Here is a 15,325-nt window from a genome sequence, read left to right as displayed (position 1 = left end):
ACCAGAGTTTATTGAACTCAAGTTGAACTTGCTAAGCAGTCCCATGCCATCCATCATCAAAACACCCGAGCCTTGCGCCGACAGTTTAAATTATCTAGAGAAGCGGCATGTCAAATACTTAAAACTTGCTCCAACTGTGTGCCCTTCTCACCAGCTCCTCATTTAGGTATAAATCCACGAGGACTGCTTTCTAATCACATTTGGCAGATGGATGTCACACATGTTCCATCATTTGGCCGATTAAAATATGTTCATGTTACTGTAGATACTTATTCTAATTTTATCCTGGCCACCCCCCTTGCTGGGGAAGCTACTAAACATTGTATTTCTCGCTGCATTCGATGTTTTGCTGTGATGGGGATTCCCTCGCAAATAAAAACAGATAATGGCCCTGGCTATGCAGGCCGAGCATTTCAATCCTTCTGCCATTCCTATAATATCACTCATATTACAGGCATTCCTTACAATCCTTAAGGTCAAGGCATCGTGGAGAGAGCTAATGGATTATTAAAACATCAAATTGCTAAAATACAGAAAGGAGAGTCGTATCCCGCTACCCCTATGAATATACTTAATCATGCTTTATTTGTTTTAAATTTTTTGAATTTGGATTCAAATAATTTATCTGCTGCTCAGCGATTCTGGGAAAAAAAGAGAGCAGCGTGCTTTTGCCTTAGTAAAGTGGAAGGATCCCCTAACTGGTGCTTGGCATGGACCCGATCCTGTTCTAACCTGGGGTCGAGGGCATGTATGTGTTTCTTCACAAGGAGAAAATGACGCCCGCTGGCTGCCTGAACGCTGCGTTCAGATCGTGGAGAGTGACAGTGGCCATCCAAGCAGCGACTCACTGGGCCTACACCCCCAACCCTCCAGTGGTGCATCCTGCGACATGGGAAGGACCTGAGTTATTTGTGCATGTCAATTGGGACTGCTACTGATCCACTTGTTCCACACATTCATATGAGCTGTGTTTCTCATCCTTTTACTATTATGTAGGGACCTTTTAACATATTCATCGACTCTACACAATTTAATATGTGACAATTGTTCTTTTACAAATTGTATACTATTGAGATAAAGGATTGTTCTTTTTATTTTGTCTTTACCATCCCTCTTCTTAATAACCTTTTTTTGTAAAAGATGCCCAGGTGAAAAGCAAAGGCCTCCAGAGGTAAGTAGAAGTCAGCCGACCCCCTGTATGTCTGTGTTTTGTTTTATTTTTCTTATTTTATTTCATTTAAAAAAAAAAGGGGTGCACTGTGGTGTCGGAGACATTCTCCCCTTCACTGAATTCTTAGTGTAAGAATGTGCCTGCTTTCATTGATATGCAAACATCCTATCACCTGGCCTCTACCCAGAGCAGGAGCAAACATCCTACTACTGGACCCCCTGCCCCCAGCAGTTCCTACACCCCAACCCCCTCCTGCCTCTCCTGAAGAGGCATATAAGCCCCTGTGTGAAAAATAAAATTCGCAGCTTGATCAGAATGCTTGTCTTGCTGCCTTCTTCGTGTCTCCTGTCCCTTTCATTCCTCCCTCTAGGTTCTTGGCCCTAGTTGACGTCCCGCTGGACGGGACAAATGGCACCCAACGTGCGGCTCGAGTGCCCGAGAGGCTGAGGAATGCTGTCTTCCAGGAAAACTTGGATCCAAGTGATTGTGTGACCAGCTCGGAGTGGCCCGCCGGAGACATCTCGGTCAATGCTGAGTGGAGACGGCGAAAGTGTGAGAAATATAAAATCTCCCCATAATGTAATAGTAACCAATAGCAACCACTCTAATATTTACTTGATTATAGAAGTAATACTAAGAAATCCAAAGTCTTAAAAGAATGGCCTTTAGAATAGTGCAAGTAGCTGCAGTTTATACAATGGGCTGAAGAACAGCCAACAGGATGTGCAGTTTGAGTTGGTTCGAGTCAGTGAAACTGAACCTGAATAAGAGGAGGAAATTCCAGGAGTAAAACAATAAAATAAGGCCAGAAACAAGACATGCAGTCTACTGCCTGTTTAACCAAGTGGAAATTCAATAAACCCCTAGCTGAGCCCCTAGCTGAGTCTTACCTAATGTGATCATAATCAATCATTACCCTGTAACTATGCTTCTGCTTCTGTAACCTGCTTCAGCCACCCATAAATATCCCCCTCTCCCCAGCCTAGGTGCGCAAGTCTCCTAGGAGATCTTGTTGCCCCCGGGCGTGCCCGGGTTCCCAAATAAACCTCTTGCTGATTGCATCCGACTGTGTGACTCGCTGTTCCTTGGGAAGGGGGCTCCGTCTGGAAGACATCCCGCTGAGTCGGGAGTCTAACATTTGGAGGCCCCAGCGAGATAGGAGACCCCCACCCAGGGACCACTGACCCACCTCCGGGAGGTAAGCTGGCCAGCAAATTTCTGTTGTCTTTTGTGTGTCTTGTCTTATGTTAAGAGTATTTCTGGAATCTGTGACTCGGCCGTGTCAATCTGTATCTGGCGGACCCGTGGAGGAGCTGACGAGCTCGTACTCCCGACCGCAGCCCCCGGGAGACGTCCCGGAGGTGTCTGGGGTCAGATTTCTGACCCATCTGGTTTCGGGGCTTCGCCCCGGTCTGAGGACTCTCTAGTCCGTCTGGTTTCGGGGCTTCGCCCCGGTCTGAGGACTCTCTAGTCCGTCTGTTAGGGGAGACTCCGAGCTCCCCCCCGAAGGCCCTTCCCCTTTCGGTTTTGCACCGAAGCCGCGCTGCGAAGTGTGTTGTCCTTTGTGTCTGTTTAATTGTTGTGTTTATGGTGACAGGACTGGGACTGACTAAAGGTCTCTGCTTCTGTCTTATTTTGTGAGATGTTTTTTTGTTGTCTAGTTTTGTTTTCAAAATTGGTACCAGTCTTAAATATGGATCCTTGCAATTTTTGTGTGTGTGTTCTGGGCAGTTGTAACAAGCCCTAGAAAAATAAATCACTGCTAAGTTGCCTTGTAAAAAGTTTTGTTTTGAACCTGGTTCTCACCTGCAAGAGTAAAATTGGCAAAGCTCCCTTGACACAAACTTCCGGAAAATGAACGGCCGATATTAATTTTGCGCGCTTTAAGATCTTTGAATATGAGTGTGTGTGAATGAGTGAGTGAACATGTTCAAGATTAAATTGTCAGCATGCTGTATAAAACAATGGATAAATTTATACTTGAAACAAAAAGACAATTGGGTAAATCTAAGTCTAAACTTCAAGAAAATTATTAGGTTAAAATGTTTTACAATGTCTCAAAGGGTTATTGCATTGCTTTAAAGAGAAACTGGTAAAAAGTATTTTTCTAAAGTAGAAAAAGTATTTTCTAAATTTGCATTAATAATTTAATATTGAAATGCATAGAGCTGTTTACATTGTAAACATTGTGTCCTGTTTAACCCAGAGGTATTAGGGAATTTGGAATCTATTTCCTTAAGTTAAAATTTGGAGATAAATATTAGGAATTAAAATGTAAATTTATTTATTTCAGAGACCCTATCTTTCAAAACTGTCTAGGTAATCAAATATTAAGAGAAAGGATGGGAAAACTTAGGATAGTCCTGTGTGGCCATCTTTGGGGGTGAGAGGTGAACTGGCAAAGGTGCAGCTCTGGGTAAATAAGCTGGAATGAAGGCTGTTCACTTAACCTGGTCAGGTGGACTGAGATCCACATCTTCGCTCTTTTTCTTTGCAGACTGACACTGAAAATCTGATGGTAAAATCTGGGTAATATAATTAGCATTTTAAAAGGAATAAATACTTAAAAATTTATCTCTGTATAATTTGGGTTCATGCTACTGCATTGCAATTGGATGTATTCTAGAAAAAGAAGGAAACTAAGTCCAGATTTAGACTTTTGGTGCACTGATGATGTTTACAGTTCTTGCATTGAAGAAAAACTTATTTGAGTTTAAACTGTTGCTGGAGTTTTGAAACCTGGAAACAAAGGGAGTTCCTTGGGCCCTTAAAGATTTTTCAAATGCACATAAAGGCTAAAGTGTTAATTGTTTAAGCAAATATCAGTAAAAATTTTAAAGAACATTGGAAATGGGTTTCTGAACAAAGTTTGAAATTGAAATTATCCTAAATGTTTGTTTAAACAAGAAAAATCAGGACTACCAAAATGGTTGCTTAATTGCTATTTCAGCTTATTCTTGCAAGTTACTCTATAGCAATCTGCAGCAGGTCCATGGAGAAGGACAGCAGATCCTCATTCAGATGTAAATTTGGCCCTCACCAAGTTCCAGGTAAGGTCATGCTTAGAGACTATTTCTGAGTTGACCACCTTGTTGCTTCTAATTGGAGTAAAGTGGCCTTTGTAGGACTCACTGATCTGAAAGCCGCAGTTTTGAGCCAGCCCGGGCAAGGCAAAGTCCCTGTGAGACTGTGGTGTCTAATCTGTCAGAGTGCTATTGAGAGTTGCTTTGGAGCTCCAAGTGGCAGAGTGCTGGCTCTGAGCTGAAAAGCTGGGGGACAGCACTCAAGCACCAGGCCCAGGACTCAGTGGCAGAGTGCAAGCCTTGAGCTGCAGAGCTGAGGAGAGGCACTCAGGCCCTGTGTTTGGGACTTAAAAGTGGCAGGGTGCTAGCTTTGAGCTGGAGAGCTGAGAGACAGCACCCAGACCCTGAGTTCAAGTCCAGCAACCAACAAAGTGAAATGCCAATGGGACATTTATTCCTGTGTGGAGAGACCCTACTGGGACAATGAAGCATCCAAATGCAGTAAGCCACAGCTTGGATGGCAGAGGTGGTGTCAGATCCTAGAGTCATTTGTGCTTGGCCATTCAAAATTAATCAGAGCCGGGAGGTCATAGAATAGTTTGTAAGCATGCCTTACTAATGCCCATGCCTTTCATACCTGGGCAAGAACTTGTCAATCATCTGTAATAGAGGATGGTTTTAAAATCCTAACTGAGTGAAGTTTGATTTGACACCAGCCACAAATTCAGGGTGGATGTGACGCTTGCGTCCCTATTATATGTTTAGATTTGGCAACTGAAGCATAGAGTGCAGGGATTAAGTTCCCCAGAAAATCAGGAAAATGCCTTTGCAAATAGATGCTAAGTAAGCTACACTGTTGTAGCCAAAAAAAAAGTTTGTGCAGTTGTTAAATGCTTTACATGACCTCCAATTTGGAGTAGAATATATGTAATCTTGACAGCCTCTTGGTAAAATAGACTAAGTTTTCAGGGTCCCTGGCTAGGTATAGAGACAACGCCCCTGATTCAGCCTGAAGAAATTATAGAAAATGGATCGTCGCCCATCAGTCCTCTTTAGATAAAGGGACCAAAAAGTTGTTTCTTAAAAATTAAGACAGCATAAGTTAGAGGCATGGAAAAATAGTAGTAACAAATGTGCAAGAGTGGAGACTGCACTTGTGGGGAACGGCTACAGTTTCGAGTCTTCTGTGCCTGTCTAGAGAGTGCTAAGCCTTGTTCAATCTGGTTACTAAAAGTTGCCACCCTGGTATTACTTTGGATTCTCAATCCTATACTGTCTTAAAAACCAACGGGTGCCAGCCTGCAAAAATGAGTGTGCTCGGGTAAAGCAACTAGGAAAGCATTGGAGGAATTCACCAGAGTCTGGCCTTAGGTTAAGCTTCTTTAGAAATTCTGCAGGTGACCCAGCAGGAGGTGTGACATTCCATTGGAGCTGCTGTGCTGCCGGATTCAACCACCACCTTACAATTGTTTACTGAGAGGACTGGAACTAAACTCTTGGTGATGGGACCCAACCTAATTTGACAGACCACCCCCTCCAGGATGCTGAGCTCACCTGGTTCACGGATGGCAGTAGCCTTCTGGAAAATGGAGAGCGGAAGGCAGGGGCAGCTGTTACCATTGAGACTGAGGTAATTTGGGCTGGAGGGCTGCCCCCTGGAACATCGGCCCAGAAAGCGGAACTTATTGCCCTATATTGAGTGTCATAAGAAAATGGGGGCGGCCTATGACTCCAAACAAGGACAATGGACTTTTGATGGAAAAACAGTTTGGCCCAAAAAGTGGACTTTTAAAATGAAGACTCTCATAGAGCGGCAGGAAAACTTTGGCCACTTCTTGGGAAAGGAGGAGGCTTTGCAACAAGTGGCTGCCCAGTGCCCAGCGTGTGCTAGGGTGAATGCAGGACAGACTAAAATTGGACTTGGAACCAGAGTGAGAGGACACCTCCCAGGTGTTCATTGGGAAATTGACTTTACAGAAATTAAACCTGGACAATATGGCTACTGCAACGCACTCCAAATCCTTTAAAGATAAGACTTTCTTGGTTGTAAAAATCTCTAACATCCTTGTCTGAAGTACTTTTCTTAAAGGATGGTGATTTGTGTGCTGCTTTGAAAGAGGAATGCTGTTTTTACGCAGACCAAACAGGCATTGTCCGGGAAACCATGGGCAAACTTAGGGAGCGGCTGACAGAAAGAGAGAAAGAGTTCCGCTCTCAGCAAGGATGGTTTGAAAACTGGTTTAATCAATCCCCCTGGTTTGCAACTCTGTTATCCACTATAGCAGGACCACTCATTATACTCATTCTAATTCTCACTTTGGGCCCCTGTATCCTAAATAGACTAGTCCAATTTGTAAAAGATCGATTGACCGTGGTACAAGCCTTAGTGCTCACTCAACAGTATCAGCAACTTAAGGAAAGAGAGACCACTCTCATTGAATGAAAGATTCCATTCAACCAGAAGAAAATGGGGGATGTGAGAAATATAAAATCTCCCCATAATGTAATAGTAACCAATAGCAACCACTCTAATATTTACTTGATTATAGAAGTAATACTAAGAAATCCAAAGTCTTAAAAGAATGGCCTTTAGAATAGTGCAAGTAGCTGCAGTTTATACAATGGGCTGAAGAACAGCCAACAGGATGTGCAGTTTGAGTTGGTTCGAGTCAGTGAAACTGAACCTGAATAAGAGGAGGAAATTCCAGGAGTAAAACAATAAAATAAGGCCAGAAACAAGACATGCAGTCTACTGCCTGTTTAACCAAGTGGAAATTCAATAAACCCCTAGCTGAGCCCCTAGCTGAGTCTTACCTAATGTGATCATAATCAATCATTACCCTGTAACTATGCTTCTGCTTCTGTAACCTGCTTCAGCCACCCATAAATATCCCCCTCTCCCCAGCCTAGGTGCGCAAGTCTCCTAGGAGATCTTGTTGCCCCCGGGCGTGCCCGGGTTCCCAAATAAACCTCTTGCTGATTGCATCCGACTGCGTGACTCGCTGTTCCTTGGGAAGGGGGCTCCGTCTGGAAGACATCCCGCTGAGTCGGGAGTCTAACAAAAGGTAAGTGACTGGCCATGGGACAGGCATCATCGTCACAGGAGTTGTTCATCTCAGATTTAAGAGAGGCTTTTAAGACACGAGGAAACTGGGTTAAAAGGGAAGACTTAAAGGCATTTTTTGAGTGCGTGGAGGAATTATGTCCTTAGTTCCCCAAGGAGGGAACGATTAACGAGGTTAAATGGCAAAGAGTTGGAGATTGTTTATTAAGATTCATGTTTTTATAAGAATTTTCATGTAGTTATTGCAATTGTGGTCAAATAAGGAACATTTTCTGCTTGAAACTGTAAATAGTGCATGCTTGCCCATGTATGCGGTAATATCCTTTACCAAATGTGTTTGACAAGGAATTGTTTTTATGTAGATAAAATGATCATTGATCTTAAAGATTGCTTTTTTACAATTTCCCTGCACTCTGATAATATTTTGTTGGCGGCTCAAGACAGGTCAGATCTACAAAATTAACTGGTGCTCATAGCGTCCAGATTTAAAAGCAGAGGTATGGAGATTTCAGATCTCTGGGAGGCCTTAACGTGTGCTGTGTTAATGGTAGCCATTCTTTTCAATTGGGCCACATGGGACTGCATATGTCTCCTGGTGAGAGGGAGGAAGATTAACTTGGGAGAGGATCCTCCCCTTGGGGTCTATCAGACTTTATCTGCCCTTAAGGCATCTAGGGCCAAGGAAACTTTAAATAAGGAGTGCTCAGAGTTGTGGAAAGTTGGCCCTTCCACTGCTCAGGTTTTAGAGCCTTGCCCTGAGGAGGGATTTTTGGGCCCCTTTGATCCTGGGATTGGGCCCCAGAGCCCTTCACCAAGTGCTCCTGCCCCAGAATTTGCGGCAAACAACTGGGGTGCAGAGGAACCTCCGCCATTGTACTATCCCTCTTGGCGCGCTTCACCTTGTGTTAAACCGGAAGAGGAGGTTAACCCGCCATTTTACTCCTCCCCACCATGCTTGGTAAATGCTAACCCTGGGAACAATAGACCCACCCTAAAAGAGCTTAAGAAAGCAGTCTCCAAAAATGGGCCTAATTCGCCCTGGGCCAAAGCCATCCTCCAAAGCCTGGCTCAGCAATTCTCTTAGGCCTTAAGTTCCCAGCTCCTAGAAACTGCCACAGGCCCCAGCTCCTGGATGTAGCTGGCCCTGCAGCATCTTAGCAATTGGCACGCCCCTTGTCCTGGCTAGAGCCATTCAGCCGCTGTTATGGAGAGACAAGATACGGATGTTGTGGTATTCTACGATGACTGCATTAGTTATGAAAAAATTAGCATAGAACTGCTCCCCCAATTCTAGAGGCCGCATTCTAATCGCATGGGGAGCAGTGGCCTATTGGTGGGAAAAACAAGTGGAGCTACTAAAATTAATAAGGATCAGGCAAATACAAGTTTCAAATACAGGTTTCTCCCTGCAGTATGCTCATGGGGTCACCCAACCAGGGCTCCCAAGTCTTTCATCAATTCCTAATAATTTGTATATTTATTCTATTGAGATAAAAAGATTGCTTTTTCTAGAAACAGTGGTTTTCCTTTAACAACCTTTTTCATAAAAGATGCCCAGGTGAAAAGCAAAGGCCTTCGGAGGTAAGTATCGGCCGACCCCCTGTCTGTTTTGTTTTGTTGTATTTTCAGAGCCCTGGGTGGTCAAGGGACGCCTTGACCCCCCTTCTGAGTTTCTTGTCGATAACAGGGCATACCTGAGAGTACATTCATCTGAGCTCATGTTTTTGTGTTAAGTGTATCTGATTATTTTCTTGTTATATGTCAATGTCTGATTCTGTTTAAAAGTCTCCACTTCTCTGTCTTGTTTGTGTTACATAGTTTTCCTTGGGTATTTTTTGTTGTTGTTGTTGTTTTGTCCAGTTTTGTCTTTAACATTGGTACCAGTTCTAAATATGGATCCTTATGGTTTTTTCTGCGTGTACTCAAGCACACATCCTTGTTACCTATTTGAATATTTCTGGGAAGTAAAAAGTTTTGGCCCCACTCGGGCCTGGTATGGCCCCTCCCAATCGGCTGTAGCTGAGGTGAGCAGAGGCCAGACAAAGCAGCTGCAGTCTTCCATCTAGTTGCCTTTTTCCTACAACCTGCTGAAGTGACAGTCTAGAGACAGTTGGTGGCAGGACACAAACTTCAGTCTTAGTTCTCCTAAGTTTAAGACTCCCACCCACCTTTCATCTGTAAAAGGTATTATGGTAATATGTCTAATATCAGGAACTAGCTCTAAAAAAATAAATTTCAGCTAGTCGCTTTGTTAAAAAGCTTTGTTTTAAAACTTGGTTGTCACCCACAAGAATAAGATGAGCAAAAAACCCTCATGGTACTAAAATTTCTGGAAAATGAACGGCCGATATTAATTTTGCATGCTTTAAGATTTTTGAGTATGAATGTGTGCGCGAATGGGTGTGAGTGAACATGTTCAAGGTTAAATTGTCAGCATGCTGTATAAAACAATGGTTGAGCTCATTTGAAACACAAAAAGCAATTGGGTAAATCTAAGTCTAAACTTAAAGAAAATTAGTAGGTTTGAATGTTTCCTATGTCTCAAAGGATTATTGCATTGTCTTAAAGAAAAACTGGTAAATATTTTTCTAGATCCTGAAATCTGCATTTTATTGCAAGGCATACAGCTGTTTACATTGTAAACATTGTATCCTGTTTAGCACAGAGGTATTAGGGAATTTGGGATTTATTACTTTAAGTTAAAGTTTGGAGACATGTATAAGAGATTTAAATGTAAAATTGTTCATTAATGGGGCCGGGAGTTTGGCCTAGTAGTAGAGTGCTTGCCTAGCATGCACGAAGACCCAGGTTCGATTCCTTGGTACCACATACACAGAAGAAAAAAAAAAGCCAGAAGAGGTGCTGAGGTTCAAGTGGTAGAGCTCTAGCCTTGAGAAAGACCAAGGACAGTGCTCAGACCCTGAGCTCAAGCCCAGGACTGGCAAAAAAAAAAAAAAAAAAAAAAAAAAAATTGTTCATTAACGTCAGAAATTTTGCCTGTCTGTCTTTTCTTGCAAACTGACACTAGAAATCTGATGGTAAAATGTGGATAATGTGATTAGTATTTTAAAGAAATGTTTAAAGGTTTATCTCCATGCAATTGGGTGTATTTTAAAAAAGGAAGGAAACTAAGTCCAGACTTAGACTTTTAGTGCACTGATGTCTATAGTTCTTGCATTAGGGAAAAACTGTTATTTGAGTTTAAACTGTTGTTGGAGTTCTAGACAGTAATCTAAGCTGCAAAAAAAAAAAAAAAAAAAAAAAAGGCAAGAGGGGTGCCTTGAGCCCTAGGGGGCCTGAAGGAAGAAGGAGTTCTTTGTGCCCTTAAAGGTTTTTCATTTGCAAATAAAGGCTAAGGTGTTAATTGTTTAAGCCAGTATCAGCAAAAGTTTTTAAGAACATTGGAAATGGGTTTCTAAACAATATTTGAAAGTGAAGTTGCCTTAAATGTTTAAAGAAAGAGAAAAAAGGAAAATCAGGACTACCAAAGTAATTGCTTAATTGCTATTTCAGCTTGCTCTTGTAAGTTACCTTATAGTAACTTCCAGCTAGCCCATGGAGAAGGACAGCAATCCTTATTCAGATGTAACTTTGGCTTTTACCAGGTTCTAGGTAAGCTCATGCTTAGAGACTACTTCTGTGTTGACCACCTTGTTGCTTTAATTGGAGTAACGTGGTCTTTTGTAGGACTCATTGATCTGAAAGCCGCAGCTTTGAGCCTGCGCGGGCAAAGCGAAGTCCCTGTGAGACTGTGGTGTCTAATCTGGCAGCAGAGTGCTAATTGAGGCAGAGTTGCTTTGGAGCTCAAAGTGGCAGAGTGCTAGCCTTGAGCTGGAGAGCTGAGGGACAGTGCCCAGGCCCCGAGTTCAAGTCCAGAAACCAAGCAAGTGAAATGCCAATGGGATGTTTATCCCTGTGTGGAGAGACACTACTGAGACAACGAAGCATCCAGATGCAGAAAGCCTCTGCGTGGATGGCAGAGATGGTGTCAGATCTTAAGAGTCACTTGTGCTTGGCCACTCAAATTAGTCAGAGCCGGGAGGTCATAGAATAGTTTGTAAGCATGCCTTACTAATGCCCGTGCCTTTCATAACTGGGCAGGAACTTGTCAATCTTCTGTGATAGTGGGTAGTTTAAAGTCCTAATTGAGCGAATTTTTATTTGACACCAGCCACAAATTCAGGAAAGTTTGTGGATCTGGGACTTGTGTCTCTATTAATCTGTTTAGATTTGACAACTGAAGCATTGTTAAGGTTGCAGAGATTTAGTTCCCTAGACAATCAAGAAAAAGCCTTTGCAAATGGGTGCTAAGTAAGTTACACTATTGTAGCCAAAGAAGGTTTGTGCAGTTGTTAAATGTTGACTATGATCTCCAGTTTGGAGCAAATTATTGTTCCTGATATCTAATCCTTGCAACCCCTTGATAAAACAGGCTAGGCTTCTTAAGGTCCCTGGTCAAGCACAGAGACAACGCCCCTGAGTCAGCTTGAAGAAGTCACAGAAGCTGAATCTCCGCCCATCAATCCCCTTTAGATGAACGGACCAGTCATTTTTGGAAAGTGAGACAGAATAATTAGAGATAATTAGAGATAGTGGAAAGAATAGAAATTGCACTTGTGTTTCTTTCTTTTTTTTTTTTTTTGCCAGTCCTGGGCTTGAGCTCAGGGCTTGAGCACTGTCCTTGGACTTTCTCAAGGCTAGAGCTCTACCACTTGAGCCTCAGCACCACTTCCGGCTTTTTTCTATGTATGTGGTACCGAGGAATCGAACCCGGGTCTTCATGCATGCTAGGCAAGCACTTTAACCACTAGGCCAAACTCCCGGCCCCAGCACTTGTGTTTCTTTTAAAACAAAGATGGGGGATATGTTGGGAGCCAGAGTGGAATCAAACTGTACTTTGATTTGCATCAGATAATTGCTTGATTGTCTTATTGTTCTTTGGCCTTCTCCTGTTCAATTGATCTGAGATTTACCATATGAATGTAACCCCCAACAGTTCCCTGATTAACCATCTGGATGTAACACCTGGCAGTATCCTGGTCTCAAGAAGGGATATAAGCTTTGAGTTGATAATAAACGGGGCTGCAGTTTTTGCCTGGGCTGCAGACCTCCCGGACCCGATGTGTTTGTCTCTCTTCTATTTTTTCCAGTCCCTGCCCCCTATTTCAGGAACCCCTATTTGCTGCCGGTAGGCCCCAGCAGTATGATCTCTCTTTATTCCCCAAATCCCTCCTCCTTATATTGGGTGCGGGAGCCTATCAATATAAAAGATGGACAGAACAAAGAGGTCCACGTGTTTTATCCCTACTACAAGCCTCAGCAGAAAGTTATTAGACATTGCGTTACTCGGCCCCCAGCATTTCCTGTTTTTATCTTAGAAAAGACAAAACCTAGGATATGTGGGGCTACCACCGTATTAGATCGGCTGTGCCTGCCTTAGGTGTCTCCAAGCTCATTAGTCTTCTTATCCATCATGGGATCACCAAGTCCTTTGTACTTGACTCCTGTCATAGGTTGATAGGCTAATAGCTGGGACTTTCCTGTCTTTGACTACCAGCTGTCTATTTAAGTAAACCAGACTTGAGGGGATGCACCTATTTCCATGGGAGCAAATACCTGTAACATTAGCATTCACTTTCTGCACTGACTTTGTATTATTTTAGGCAAGCAATATAGACATATTGCAATTATAGTGCATAAAAACAAATCCAAACTGATCAATCCTGCCCATCTTTGATCAAGTCCTAAAATAGTGTCTAGTAAAGATAACCAGTCACCTAAAGTTCAACATGTGTCTGATTAACAATAATTATTTGTGTACATAGAGAAGTCGTCAAGTTGTCAAACTGAATATTAGATTAATCGCTCAACTGAAAATGTTATATAGCAGTGCCATCAAGCAAAATCTGGAACAAGCAGCTACACAAAAGGTGCTCATCACCTGCTCCAGAATATTCCATTGTTCTTACTATAAATCAATTCATTGATCAAGCATACCAATTCCAGTCCTCACATGCTGATCAATGGCTTCTGGGGTCTACAACGCAGTATTCAAAGCATTCTCTGTAGAAACTGCAGGGGCAAGGGCAATACTCGCGGCAGTAACAGCAGCTACAGATGTGGCAATGGCCACCACCACGGTCAGGAAAATACCAAAGTCTCTTTTACTGATGAGTGGAAAAGCATTCTCCTCCACCTGTACAGGTACTGGTATACACTGAGGGGCTCTGACTACAACAGCCAGAAAGAACAGGGAAACATTCCAACAGGAAAACATTCCAACATTAACTAAGAGAACAACATTATTAATAGAGATTGAAACCAATAGGAAAACAAAGACTATCACACAAGCAAACTGTATCATAGCAAAGCAATAGAAGAATTAGAAATACTGAAGAAGTGTTGGTTAAAGGAAGTGGCCAGCGATGTTGATAGGGTCGTCATTGCCACGTGGATTCGCTCAGGGAACTGCACTCGTAAAAGAGCCTTCATCTTGACCGACATGCTTCCGAGGAGTCTCCACCGTCTGACGTATCAGTCTCTGGCACCCAAATGGGACTATCCACATCCTGTGGAAAAACACAAACACTTCCTCGCCTCCACATGAGGACAGGGTCTGGTCCTTTCCAGTTTCCAGAGAGAATATCTTTCCACAATACTAAACATTTCTTTTGTTACTTAGTTTCAGCTGTGTTCCCTCTTTCTCCCCCATTTCCTCTCTCCCCTCACTGCCCTTGAGTTGCTTAGTTCATTTTCATAGATGTCTAGTGCAACTAATAGGACCTGTGCTGTACTTTTCCACCAGCTTTCCGCTGATGTAGAGCTATTTCTTTAGGAACATGTTTTCAAATCGACTCCTGGTGTTGCTTTGCCCACAAAAAACTATGGATGTAGTATGTAACTCCTGTGACACATGCTGTTCATTTTGTGCACAAAAGGTGGCCTTTTAAAAACAAGATTACCTTTAAATTATGGAGGCTTGTGTTATATTTCAGTCTCAGAATTCTGTGGTTATGACATTGGCTAATAGATTTGTAGTTTTCTGCTCAATGCAATAATTTCAGATCACTAACCAAACCACAGGCAGAGAAACTTTTCTGGGGATTTTGGATGTTTAAGCAGTGTCCAAAAGTACTATGCCAAATTAAAACCCTATATAGAGATTAACATTCCAAAGACAGTTCCAGTCAAGACTGAGCTACAAGCCAGGCATGGTGGTTCATGCTTATAATCCTAGCTACTCAGGAGGCTGAGATCTAAGGATCACAGTACAAAGCCAGCCTGGGGCACTAGACTGAGACTCTTATCTCCCATTAACCACTAGAAAACTGGAAGTGGGGCTGTGGCTCAAGGGGTAGGGTGGTAGCTTTGAGCTGAAGAGCTCAGGGACAGTGCCCAGGCCCAGTTTCAATGGAACAGCAAGCAAGCCAGCACAGGCCTTGAGTTCAAATAAGTGTTAGGTGGGAAGTAGTTGATCATGTCTCCAATCCTAATCAGGAAGTTGAGACCTGATAGCAGTTTGAAGTCAGCCTGGCTGGAAGTCCATGAGACTCTTTTTCTAGTTGACCAGCAAAATGCTGGACTGGACGTAGGGTTCAAATTTTAAGAGAATTAGTGTACCAAGATAGTAAGGTAAATCAATGAGAACCATGAGAGCCTGAGCCCAATAGCATGAACTTAAACCCTGGTGCTAGAAAAGGAAAGGAAGAAACAAAGGGTTGGGACATAGCTCACTGGCAAAGTGCTTGCCTAGCATATATAGTCTGGGGTTCAATCCCCAGTATCAAAAAAAAAAAAGATCGGCCAGGACCCGGGTTCGATTCCTTGGTATCACATACATAGAGAAAAAGCTGGAAATGGTGCTGAGGCTCAAGTGGTAGACCTCTAGCCTTGAGAAAGTCCAAGGACAGTCAGTGCTCAGGCCCTGAGTTCAAGCACAGGTCTGGCACACACACAAAAAAAGATCGTTTTCCACCCCAACACACACACACACACACACACACACACACACAACTATTGTGTACAGCCCAGTGCTGGTGGATCACACTTACAATCCTAGCTCCTCAG

Source organism: Megascapheus bottae, chromosome 9 (assembly GCF_031878675.1).
Source record: "Megascapheus bottae isolate mThoBot1 chromosome 9, mThoBot2.hap1, whole genome shotgun sequence".
Taxonomy (NCBI): domain Eukaryota; kingdom Metazoa; phylum Chordata; class Mammalia; order Rodentia; family Geomyidae; genus Megascapheus; species Megascapheus bottae.
This window is presented reverse-complemented; position numbering follows the sequence as displayed.